Source organism: Schistocerca serialis, chromosome 4 (assembly GCF_023864345.2).
Source record: "Schistocerca serialis cubense isolate TAMUIC-IGC-003099 chromosome 4, iqSchSeri2.2, whole genome shotgun sequence".
NCBI lineage: Eukaryota > Metazoa > Arthropoda > Insecta > Orthoptera > Acrididae > Schistocerca > Schistocerca serialis.
In genome coordinates this window covers 947,643,940-947,657,324 of record NC_064641.1, presented here as the reverse complement: position 1 = coordinate 947,657,324, position 13,385 = coordinate 947,643,940, and the positions used below count along the sequence as shown (strand labels likewise).

The 13,385-nt window shown below is 45.6% G+C and overlaps 1 protein-coding gene across 1 annotated transcript in view; it reads right to left on the bottom strand.

The window, feature by feature from the left end:
- Positions 1-13,385, bottom strand: part of LOC126474851 (transient receptor potential-gamma protein-like) — a 528,586-nt gene that overhangs the window by 95,353 nt on the left and 419,848 nt on the right. The gene's annotated exons all lie outside the window — the stretch shown is intronic.

The window sequence follows — 13,385 nt, the reverse complement described above, 5'->3', positions numbered from 1 at the left end:
CCAACTGGCCCAGTACACAGTACTGCCACCAGAGGGCGCTGTCGTCCCTTCCGTGACGTAATCGAAGATGGCCATCTGGTGGTGGTGGAGATACCAAATTAAGTAATTAGTTATGTCCTCCCACCATTTTATGATTCACCTTTCGAATTTCACATGCTTTTGAACGCCATTTCAGGTGCATTCTTTTCTGTCACCCACACCCTTAAACTATTGTACTGCATTTTACATAAAAATTATGCAAATTAACCTATTGTTCTGCATGCAACCTGCTGTTCTGCACCATGTCACCCATTCACCCTTAACTATTGTGCTGCTAACACCATGTTGACATTAAAAATTTATTTAAATTAATAAAATCGGTATTCTTCACATTTATGGGGTAGTTTTTCTTAATTTGCAGCATCATACTGTTAAGCAAAAGCGATAGAACATAGTTTAAACAAAAGATCACTAATAAAAAAACACATCCGGCCATCTGATGCCCCACCGAGTGAGGTGGCGCAGTGGTTACCACACTGGACTCGCATTCGGGAGGACGACAGGTTCAATCCCGTCTCTGGCCATCCTGATTTAGGTTTTCAGTGATTTCCCTAAATCGTTTCAGGCAAATGCTGGGATGGTTCCATGGAAAGGGCATGGCCGATTTCCTTCGCAATCCTTCCCTAACCCGAGCTTGCGCTCCGTCTCTAATGACCTCGTTGTCGACAGGACGTTAAACACTAACCACCACCACCATCCGATGCCCAGCGCCAGGGTCCGGGTGCATCGGCAGGCCCTGTGAAGTGGCGACGTGGCTGTCAGCTGCACAGAGAAGCACAGGCGTCCATTCAGGACCCGCAAGCATGAGGTGGCGGCATCCCTTTCATACCTGACACCCAAGAAATTCCTGTCGAAATACGTGTTTATCTAGGCACTGTTCCTGGTATGATGAAGCATAGTTGAGGTGCAGGTCCAGCTCCAAGAGATGTTGCAATGCTTCCCAGAATAGCACAGGGTGCATAGTTCCTAGCAATCCTAATGGAACAGCCCGTTCATCACTGAATTTACCCATCAAACTGCTGCTGCTACCGGTGTGGGAGCACTGTCTGCCCTTTTCTTTCTGCAGACGAGACTTTCTGTGGCAAGAAACTGTTTTCTACACATCGCCATATTGCACTGGCAATTAAACCCCGTAAAAGTTGTCTACATATCATCAAATACGTACAAGACTCACAATAATATTGGGAGCCAGAAACATATTTACAAGTGTAACTAAAATTAAATAATATGATTGCTGCTACAGTCTGACCCCAATCAATGTACAGGTAATATCTCATCTTGACAGCTGTGGTTCTGAAACGAATCTCAGTATCTATAGTGCACATAATTTAGCACGCAAAAATATCTCTCATATGAACGTGCTTATCAATATGCTGAATCTATACATTCCTCACGATAGGACAGACTCTCATTTTTTCTGATCATACCACGACATAAGGCACAGTCACTTTGCACTGCAACATATAAACATATATGCATTTCAGACAAACAGTGCAGTTACCTTTTATATCTGTACAGCACCTGAAAAAATTTTGTTATGCCTACACTCACACCAGCTATATATCTCAATTATCCTCAGGCCAAGGAAATTATCTGACAAAGCCTTACAATCTGCGCTTCTGGAAGGTGTGGCATCCTATCAGTATTCTCTCAAACATAAAGGACAGGCGTCCGGCACTATGTGTGATAGTGAATACCGCTCCTGTGGATGTAATGCTTGGAAAGACATCTCCGATGTGGGTTGGTGTACTGTAATCAACAACACTGTCGATAGAACAACAAGGAAAATGCAAGGGTACGCTAAGAGGTGTCGATAACATTCTCACCACTATGTAGAGTCTCCTACATCCCAACACAAAGGATGTCTTGTGAATGAATGATTATGATTGTTCTTATCGAATTTACCCACAGATTACTGATGTCACCATCCACCGTTTCTTTTCTTCTTCAGACGACACTTTCAGCGGCAAAAAACTATTTTACACAGATCGCCATATTTCACTGACAATTAAACCTTGCAAAGTGACCTACATATCGTCAAACACAGAAAGACTCTTACTCAATTACACTGCTCTCCCCCTGAGGACAGGAGCTTGAATATTAAAGGGTGAAACCGATCTACAACCCAGAAATATATCACTTAGATATTTCCCGCGAGGTCGGATAGTTGTCCACTCCCGACGCGTGACCAGCACACCCTCAGTGGATCGAAGTCACTCTCAGAACTGTTGTGCAAAGACGGGCTCGTTTCCCCCTTGGCACAAAACTGATACTGTTTCTGCCCGCATCTCGTGGTCGTGCAGTAGCATTCTCGCTTCCCATGCCCGGGTTCCCGGGTTCGATTCCCGGCGGGGTCAGGGATTTTCTCTGCCTCGTGATGGCTGGATGTTGTGTGATGTTCTTAGGTTAGTTAGGTTTAAGTAGTTCTAAGTTCTAGGGGACTGATGACCATAGAAGTTAAGTCCCATAGTGCTCAGAGCCATTTGAACCATTTGTTACTGTTTCTGGTCCGGATGTGCTTGCTTTTCTACACATATCTCCAGACTCTGGGATTACAAGAACATATGTAATTTCGCATAGTTTGCTAGAATATTATACCATTTTCGCAGTACTTGTCGATATCAAGCACATAGCAATATCGCTTGCATAGCAGCATCGCTTGCACAACATAATTGCGAAGATATAGACCGTAAATTATTTCTCTAGAAACCCTAAACTTTATCTAGGAGCAGCGTGCTGTAAACCATAGAGTTACTAGAAACTTATGCTGTCTGCGAAGACCTTTATGTGAGAATTCGAAAAAAATTAAGGAAACTGATATTTACACTCGCGATTACCGATGTCAGTGATTTAACAGATTCCGAATCATCCCTATAATTTACAAAGTCAACTAAGGTGTTTCTCATGTCTAGAGAACCAGCAAACGTGTCTTCTACCTGTCTTCAACCTGCTAGATGCACACACCACAATCGATGTCCTCTCAACTAAATAAAGACATGAAATGTGAATGAACAGTCAACCAAACAATTTACAATGGAGAGAATAATGGTCCAGCGCAAACACATGTCCATGTTGAAACTTCTCAGATTTCCATGCGATCACGAAAGGTACCCAACACATACTAAGTATTACTTCGTTATTCGGCTGTCTACAGGATGATGATACGGTTGTCAGCTACACTCTTACACTCCCAACAGACCTTTCCATTCAGACAGCTCCTACCGTTAACAGGGAACGAGAATCATCCCCGCACAGGTTACCAGCGCTGCACGCCAAGCACCCATAGACAGTAGACAGAATTAGGGAAGCAGTCAATTGTGTTTTTCTTTTCATCGAGGCAGCGTTATACTGTATGTCTATTGAGCTACCAGTGAGACACGCGGGTTGACTACTGTGTTTGACGCTTTCCAGGAAGACAGAGGACTATCCGCCTCTAAACTTACATGCATCTGCGTTAAAGGGTGACAGAGAGTGGGTGGGGTGGTAGAGTGAGATGGAGCTGTAATGAGGTACGATTTAATGGTAGACTGGTGATGCATTCTAGAGAGGGAGACGTTGCCTTAGGTCAATTTTTCCACTGTTCTGCCCGGATGCATCAGTCACATGACATAGCCTGAGTTCGACTTGTATACAGCCATGTGTTCTGTATGTGATTTAAAGCACTGTCTACTTGCGATCGTTAACGGTAAACCTGACGAGCATCGGAGGACCTCCATCTCATGGGTGATGAAACGTGAGACATTCCTCTAAACGAACTATGATTTATGGTTGTACTCTATCCCCCTGTCGCATCTTGTGTGTAAAATCAAGACTTCAGCTTCATAACTAAGTTAGCGATAGGTGCTTGTCAGGCACTTCAATCCTCGTGTGTAAATTTGCATGACAGATGTGCTGTTTACAGAGTTAATGGCGAAATAACTTGTAATTTTCACATGTCGGACGCTGCTGCTATGCTGTTTCCTTGTAAGATGTATTCCCCACTAGTAACCATAATTTTATATAGGTCTGATGCACGCATAGTATAATTTCTAAAGCGTGACCGGGTATGAACAGTGGACGCTATACATCTCTCATAAGGTATAATGTGCTCCTATCACACAAAGCCAATGTTTTAAGGAAGTAGTTTTTTCGTTTTACGGTTCGATAACATAGTTTATTGTAGAGAAACCGGGAAGAAGGATGTATCTCAAGCGCTTGAAATATATTTCTTATATTGGAATTAAACAGCGCTACATTCCATACGACAGATAGGACAGAAACGCAAGCGATCTAACATTCTAGCCTGTTTTAAGTGCGGAACATTGTAACCTTAGGAGTGCATGTGTTTATGTTCTCTCTTACCAGTACCTTCCAGATACTGATCCTTGACTGTGGAACAATACTTTAAAATATGTAGCTTGGTTGATTTACATAAAAATTCTTCGAACTCCATCCGTCTGGAGCTCCACTGTGCATAAAAATCACCTGTTTCTTGTTCATCTTCACTGTCTGCTATTACATCAAACAATTTCAAATATGTTACTGTACATTGATAAGGAGAGCCAACCTTCTCGACATGGGCGCATCTCAAGAAATCATTTGCACCTGGATGGGCGAGTGCTCGGCAAGCTCCATTCATTCATGAGATGTGGAATGTACTGGTCTGCTTCTGGTCGATTGCAGATTAAATGGGTAATGGTGCTGCAGGGCGGGTTGGTCAATGACAGTGCGAGGGGGGGTCTTTCAGTATCTAATTTTACCCTAAGACTCCGAGAATGCTCTGTGACTCTCATCAGCATAGAGATTGATCGTAAATTAAGTACTATGCTCAAAGTGTTAGAAATATGTAGAGCACTGTCTGATATACTTTGATGGTGGACGTGTTCGAGAATTAACAAAGCAGGGACGTACTACACACTTGTTTGAGTTGGAGAAAGAGTTTTGGTGGAGGGACAATACCTTCTGGGGACGGATACCACCAAAACAGTGATCACGTACATGACTGTAATATTAGGAATCAGTCGAAATGGAATGTGAAGCCATTAGCTATTCCATCACTGTGACAGATGATTTTAAATACAGAGTCGTCAATCACTTTTGGACAGCAGTTTGGAAACTCTCCACAACGCAGCCAAATTCTTTTATTTAAAATCATCCAGTGTGTGTGGAATGTTATGGTAGGTGCAGTAACAACATGATTTACACTGTGTGACATCTAGATTTCTGTGAGAGGCAATGGATCAGAACGTGTTAATGTCAGTTTAGAACCTGACACAGACCTCGAAGTCGTGGCAGAAAAAGAAAATGTATAGCAGTGTACAAAGTGTGTTACAGCAGAAAAAAAACAATGTTTCGAACAATGACACAGGGTCACAGGGAGCTTCTCTTGCGACTTACAGAATAGTCTGTGGGATATGGTCAGCCTCCTACAGTATCGGTGATGAAACTTTAAACTGGTCTGTGCAATCAATACCTGTATATTTAATAGGATTGTCACATGCATGCGGTATTTTTTACGATGTATGGGATGAGAGAGATGTGGTAAAAATCTTATCAAGTTCTCTATCGGACGAAGTTAGTGGAGCTTTTATAGTTCGTAATTTTTCTCTGGTGGATGGTACAGAATAACGACGATAGGATGTTTGGGTGATAGATGTGAATGGACGCTGAGGGATGTGGGCCCTTCTACTTGTAGTTTGGAGAAGCACCACAATGCAGTAGCAAAATCGACGTCCCTCCCCCAGTTCCTGTACTGTCTTTTATACTACTTCATGTTGCAGGTGCAGGCATCGTTTCCGTCAAATGGTCAAAACACAGTTCTGTCACAGTAACTCAGCTTTGCCTGTTTCTACATGGTTTGCAGTAGCTGGCAGATACAGCTATCTCTGACTACTACTCAGTTCCGACTTAACATTGGAGCAATCACATGCGCAAAGCTGCAGATGTGTAGCGCAGAGAGTGAGGGGTAGAAATCAAATGTGTGTGAATTCCTAAGGGACCAAACTGCTGAGGTCATCAGTGCCTAGTCGCAACACTACTTAAACTAAAACTAACTTATGCTAAGAACAGCACATACACCCATGCCTGAGGGAGGACTCGAACCTTGGTGGGAGGGGCTGCACAGTCCATGACATGGCGCCTCAAACCGCGTGGCCACTCCGCACTGCAGCAGATAGGTTCGACGAAGGTGGCTCGTTACGAGGTAAGAGCGTGCCAGAAATATGATTCACTGGTGGCTGTAATCATTAATGGACTTCTCCATAGGGTCCAACACAGGTACTCGTATGTGGTTAAATGGAAAGACTTGATTCCAAATCATAGACATCATTTCTACCGAAAGCGTAACACTAGAGATCTGAAAAGCTAGTGTACATTTCTTATGACCTCAGTCATCATACCATCTACTACTGTTTCTGATCTTTCTCAATCAATAATCGCCTATAACTCAGTGGATATATCACAGAACCTCTGACATGGCATCGAGATAGAATGTGTTACAAATATTGGAGAAATATATAGCAGCGGCGGCGAGAGGGAGTTACCGGTTTCATACCACACTCCTTAGCCGAATCACTTTCAAAATGTGGTAATGTTATTACAAGGTTGCACCATTGGCGACATGTTGGTCTGATACTATATACTCCGGCGATCACCGTCTACACTCCTGGAAATGGAAAAAAGAACACATTGACACCGGTGTGTCAGACCCACCATACTTGCTCCGGACACTGCGAGAGGGCTATACAAGCAATGATCACACGCACGGCACAGCGGACACACCAGGAACCGCGGTGTTGGCCGTCGAATGGCGCTAGCTGCGCAGCATTTGTGCACCGCCGCCGTCAGTGTCAGCCAGTTTGCCGTGGCATACGGAGCTCCATCGCACTCTTTAACACTGGTAGCATGCCGCGACAGCGTGGACGTGAACCGTATGTGCAGTTGACGGACTTTGAGCGAGGGCATATAGTGGGCATGCGGGAGGCCGGGTGGACGTACCGCCGAATTGCTCAACACGTGGGGCGTGAGGTCTCCACAGTACATCGATGTTGTCGCCAGTGGTCGGCGGAAGGTGCACGTGCCCGTCGACCTGGGAGCGGACCGCAGCGACGCACGGATGCACGCCAAGACCGTAGGATCCTACGCAGTGCCGTAGGGGACCGCACCGCCACTTCCCAGCAAATTAGGGACACTGTTGCTCCTGGGGTATCGGCGAGGACCATTCGCAACCGTCTCCATGAAGCTGGGCTACGGTCCCGCACACCGTTAGGCCGTCTTCCGCTCACGCCCAACATCGTGCAGCCCGCCTCCAGTGGTGTCGCGACAGGCGTGAATGGAGGGACGAATGGAGACGTGTCGTCTTCAGCGATGAGAGTCGCTTCTGCCTTGGTGCCAATGATGGTCGCATGCGTGTTTGGCGCCGTGCAGGTGAGCGCCACAATCAGGACTGCATACGACCGAGGCACACAGGGCCAACACCCGGCATCATGGTGTGGGGAGCGATCTCCTACACTGGCCGTACACCACTGGTGATCGTCGAGGGGACACTGAATAGTGCACGGTACATCCAAACCGTCATCGAACCCATCGTTCTACGATTCCTAGACCGGCAAGGGAACTTGCTGTTCTAACAGGACAATTCACATCCGCATGTATCCCGTGCCACCCAACGTGCTCTAGAAGGTGTAAGTCAACTACCCTGGCCAGCAAGATCTCCGGATCTGTCGCCCATTGAGCATGTTTGGGACTGGATGAAGCGTCGTCTCACGCGGTCTGCACGTCCAGCACGAACGCTGGTCCAACTGAGGCGCCAGGTGGAAATGGCATGGCAAGCCGTTCCACAGGACTACATCCAGCATCTCTACGATCGTCTCCATGGGAGAATAGCAGCCTGCATTGCTGCGAAAGGTGGATATACACTGTACTAGTGCCGACATTGTGCATGCTCTGTTGCCTGTGTCTATGTGCCTGTGGTTCTGTCAGTGTGATCATGTGATGTATCTGACCCCAGGAATGTGTCAATAAAGTTTCTCCTTCCTGGGACAATGAATTCACGGTGTTCTTATTTCAATTTCCAGGAGTGTATATTCAGTGTCATGGTATTTGTCTGCAAGAAACCACTTCATTCAGAGGTAATCCCATACGTAGATTTATAAAGCCAGTATAGCTTTCAATATGGATACTTGTATGTTCTTGTAGAACCAAGACCACTTGTGATTGTAATATGGTTGTGTTTTTTAACATCTGGCGGTTTGTAAGACGATTACGCCTCTCTTTCTAAGACACAGTGGTACCACTCACAAGAAAACTTATTAACATGTCCACCCATCATGACTCTTGGTCAGTATTATTTCATATCACCGGCAATCATTTATTGGCAAATGGGGATGAGCGATAACTTCACCTTGAGCACCAGGCTTATAAAGTAGGTGTCTGTGTTCCAACATATGCAAAAGAAATGACTATGTCTAGTCGTAGGGAAGGTATGGATCTGACATGGAAGACTGTGATAGCAAAGGGGACAGTATTTAAAGTCGGAACAATAATACAGATATTTCTATTTCCAGAGCCACAGCCATCAGCAGTGAGTATTTCTGATACTTCGCTCATTGTCGAATTTCGTTCAATTGAGACTGCAATCGTAACATTCAATTGTAAGTATAGCGATCAAATATACACTCCTGGAAATTGAAATAAGAATATCGTGAATTCATTGTCCCAGGAAGGAGAAACTTTATTGACACATTCCTGGGGTCAGATACATCACATGATCACACTGACAGAACCACAGGCACATAGACACAGGCAACAGAGCATGCACAATGTCGGCACTAGTACAGTGTATATCCACCTTTCGCAGCAATGCAGGCTGCTATTCTCCCATGGAGACGATCGTAGAGATGCTGGATGTAGTCCTGTGGAACGGCTTGCCATGCCATTTCCACCTGGCGCCTCAGTTGGACCAGAGTTCGTGCTGGACGTGCAGACCACGTGAGACGACGCTTCATCCAGTCCCAAACATGCTCAATGGGGGACAGATCCGGAGATCTTGCTGGCCAGGGTAGTTGACTTACATCTTCTAGAGCACGTTGGGTGGCTCGGGATACATGCGGATGTGCATTGTCCTGTTGGAACAGCAAGTTCCCTTGCCGGTCTAGGAATGGTAGAACGATGGGTTCGATGACGGTTTGGATGTACCGTGCACTATTCAGTGTCCCCTCGACGATCACCAGTGGTGTACAGCCAGTGTAGGAGATTGCTCCCCACACCATGATGCCGGGTGTTGGCCCTTTGTGCCTCGGTCGTATGCAGTCCTGATTGTGGCGCTCACCTGCACGGCGCCAAACACGCATACGACCATCATTGGCACCAAGGCAGAAGCGACTCTCATCGCTGAAGACGACAAGTCTCCATTCGTCCCTCCATTCACGCCTGTCGCGACACCACTGGAGGCGGGCTGCACGATGTTGGGGCGTGAGCAGAAGACGGCCTAACGGTGTGCGGGACCGTAGCCCAGCTTCATGGAGATGGTTGCGAATGGTCCTCGCCGATACCCCAGGAGCAACAGTGTCCCTAATTTGCTGGGAAGTGGCGGTGCGGTCCCCTACAGCACTGCGTAGGATCCTACGGTCTTGGCGTGCATCCGTGCGTCGCTGCGGTCCGGTCCCAGGTCGACGGGCACGTGCACCTTCCGCCGACCACTGGCGACAACATCGATGTACTGTGGAGACCTCACGCCCCACGTGTTGAGCAATTCGGCGGTACGTCCACCCGGCCTCCCGCATGCCCACTATACGCCGTCGCTCAAAGTCCGTCAACTGCACATACGGTTCACGTCCACGCTGCCGCGGCATGCTACCAGTGTTAAAGACTGCGATGGAGCTCCGTATGCCACGGCAAACTTGCTGACACTGACGGCGGCGGTGCACAAATGCTGCGCAGCTAGCGCCATTCGACGGCCAACACCGCGGTTCCTGGTGTGTCCGCTGTGCCGTGCGTGTGATCATTGCTTGTACAGCCCTCTCGCAGTGTCCGGAGCAAGTATGGTGGGTCTGACACACCGGTGTCAATGTGTTCTTTTTTCCATTTCCAGGAGTGTATATGTGACCGATTTCTGTGCGGCTGGTCCTGGCGGAGGTTCGAGTCCTCCCTCGGGCATGGGTGTGTGTGTTTGTCCTTAGGATAATTTAGCTTAAGTAGTGTGTAAGCGTAGGGACTGATGACCTTAGCAGTTAAGTCCCATAAGATTTCACATACATTTGAACATTTTTTTGTGACTGATTTCCTAGGAGAATTCTGTCTAGGGGTGCTTGGCTTGTAGCACTAGTGACCAATACGGGGATGATTCACGTTTCCCATTAACGATAGGAGCTGTCCGAATGGAAAGGTCTGTTGGGAATGAAGGAATGTAGCTGACTTAACTGTATCGTCCTCTAGACGGCCGATTAGCGAACTAATACTTAGTATGTGTTGGGTAGCTTTCGTGATCGCATGGAAATCTGAGAAGATTCAACATGGACATGTGTTTGCACTGGACCATTATGCCCTCCCATGTAAATTGTTTGGTTGACTGCTTCTTCTAATTTTGCATCTTTGATTAGTTGAGAGGACATAGATTGTTGTGTGTGCATCTAGCAGGTGAAAGGGGGGAAGATATGTTTGCTGGTTCTCTAGACATGAGAAACACCTTAGTTGACTTTGTAAATTATAGGGATGTTTTGGAATCTGTTACATCACTGACATCAGTAATCGCAGAGTGGAATTATCAGTTTCCTCTACTTTTTCGATTTCTCCCATATAGGAATTCACAGACGGCATAAGTTTCTAGTTACTCTATGGTTTACATCACGCTTCACCTAGATAAAGTTTAGGGTTTCTAGAGAAATAATTTCCAGTCTATATCTTCGGAATTATGCCGTGCAAGCGATGCTGCTATGCAAGCGATATTGCTATGTTCTTGATATCGATAAGTACTGCAAGAAAGGTATAATATTCTAGCAAACTATTCGAAATTACATATGTTCTTGTAATCCCAGTGTCTGAAGATGTGTGTAGAAAAGCAAGCAAGCAAGCAGGTACGGATCAGAAAAACTAACACGTTTGTGCCGAGGGGGAACGAGCTTGTCTTTGCACAACAGTTCTGAGACTGACTTCGATCCACTGAGGGCATTCTGGTCACGCATTGGGAGTAGTTGACCACCAGAACTCGTTGGAAATACCTTGTCCCACGAGTATACCTATGGGGCATGTGCTTATCCTGTGTGTCTTCACGATATAAGTACGAATAATGTAAAACGGGTGATTTTGTATGGCCCAGGACACGAATTGTATGTTTACTAGATCGACAAAGTATGCAGCGATATATTGCTGGGTTGGAGATCGGTTTCATGCTCTAATATTCAAGCTCCTGTCATCAGACGGAGAGCAGTGTAATTGTAAGTAAAAGTCTTTCTGTGTTTGACGATATGTACAGGACTTTTAAGGTTTAATTGGCGGTGCAATATGGCGATCTGTGTAAAATAGCTTTTGCTGCTGAAAGTCTCATCTGCAGAAAAAATATGGTGCTTCCACACTGGTGGCATCAGTAATACGGTGGGTAATTTCGATAAGAACCAATCATAATCATTTATTCACAAGACATCTTTTGTGTTGGGATGTAGGAGTCTCTACATAGCGGTGAGAACATTATCGGCACCCCTAAGCATACCCTTTCATTTTCCTTGTTTTTCTATCGATAGTGATGTTGATTACAGTACACCAACCCATGTCGGTGATATCTTTCCAAGCATTATGTCCTCGGGTGTGGTATTCATAATCACACAAAGTGCCGGACGCCAGTCCTTCATAAGACTTGTTAGAGAGAACACTGACAGGAGGCAGCACCTTCCAGAAGCGCTGATTAGAAAACTTTGTCACATAATTTCCTTGGCCTGAGGAGAACCGAGATATATAGCCAGAGTGAGTGTAGGCATACCATAATTTTTCGGGCACTGTACAGGTATAAAAGATAACTGCACTGTTTGTTTGAAATGCATATACACGGTGTCCAGAAAAGGGCTCCTTGATTTCAAAATTAAATATCTCGAAAACAAAGATCGATAGAGGAATGCATTAAAGGGTATGTTTATTGTGAAAGCTGTAAGAAGTTTATACAGCAGTTTCAAATAATAGTTACAAAAGCTGCTAACAGATGGCGCTGTACGCTGTACAGCTCATATCAGCATACATAAGTGAAATAATCGTATGAAAACAATCTTTGCAAAGAATCACATCACAATGTTTTCAAAATGTTCACCATTGGCACTACAGAGGTGGCGCAAACGAAGAATGAAATTCGCCATCACATTGCGTAGTGTCTCAACCAAAATGGATTCACATGCCACAGAGATCGCCGATTCAAGCTCGTCCAGCGTGGCGGGATGCTTTGGGTATACCATGTCTTTCACTGTGCCCCACAAAAAAAAGTCACAGGGAGTCAAATCCGGCGAATATGGAGGCCAATCCATGCCTGAACCAGTAAATTTGGGATATTCCAAAGCAATGACTCGATTCCCAAAGTATTCCTCAACACTTGTTAGGTCGGGCTCCATCTTGCATAAATCATTAAGTACCTGGTCGATCCTCTTGCTGTGTGGCGACAAATTGTTCCAAAATTGCAACGTAACGTGCACCAGTGACCGTTTCTCGAATAAAAAAGGGCCAAAATGCCTCTGCTGCATACTGCAGCCCACACAGTAACTTTAAGAGGATACAGGGGTTTCGCTTCACACCAATATGGCTTTTCGGAACCCCAAAATCGCCAGTTCTGCTTATTCACGTATCCATTCAGGTGGAAGTGTGCTTCATCTGTAAACCAGATGCAGCTGACATCAAATCCTTCACTATCAATCATTGTGAGCATCTGATTAGCAAAGGCAACCCTTTGTTGCACAGATCGTACGGGTATGGCCTGGTGCATTTGAATTTTGAATGGAAACATGTGTAGGCTCTTTCTCAGTATTTTCTGCGTGCTGGAACGCTTCAAACCAGTCTCAGATGCACTTCTACGGACAGATGACATTGGATTTCGCTGAATAATTCCAGAAACTGTGGCGATATTTTCAGGCGTAACTGCGGTTTGCTTGCGGCCAACATGCCAACTAGATCATCAGTTACGCTGCCTGTTCGTTGAAATTTTACGAAGAGCGTAAAAATGGTTTTAGCATCGGGTCCTTTTGGAACATTAAATCGTGCTTGAAAACTTCGCCTTGTTGCCGTAGGGCTCTCTTCTAACCTGTGGTACTCTAGCACCAGAAAAACGCGTTGTTCAGTGAGTACACGGTTTTAATCTCTTCCTTCGGTACGCTAACCTCCTTTCACGTTTCAAGAGT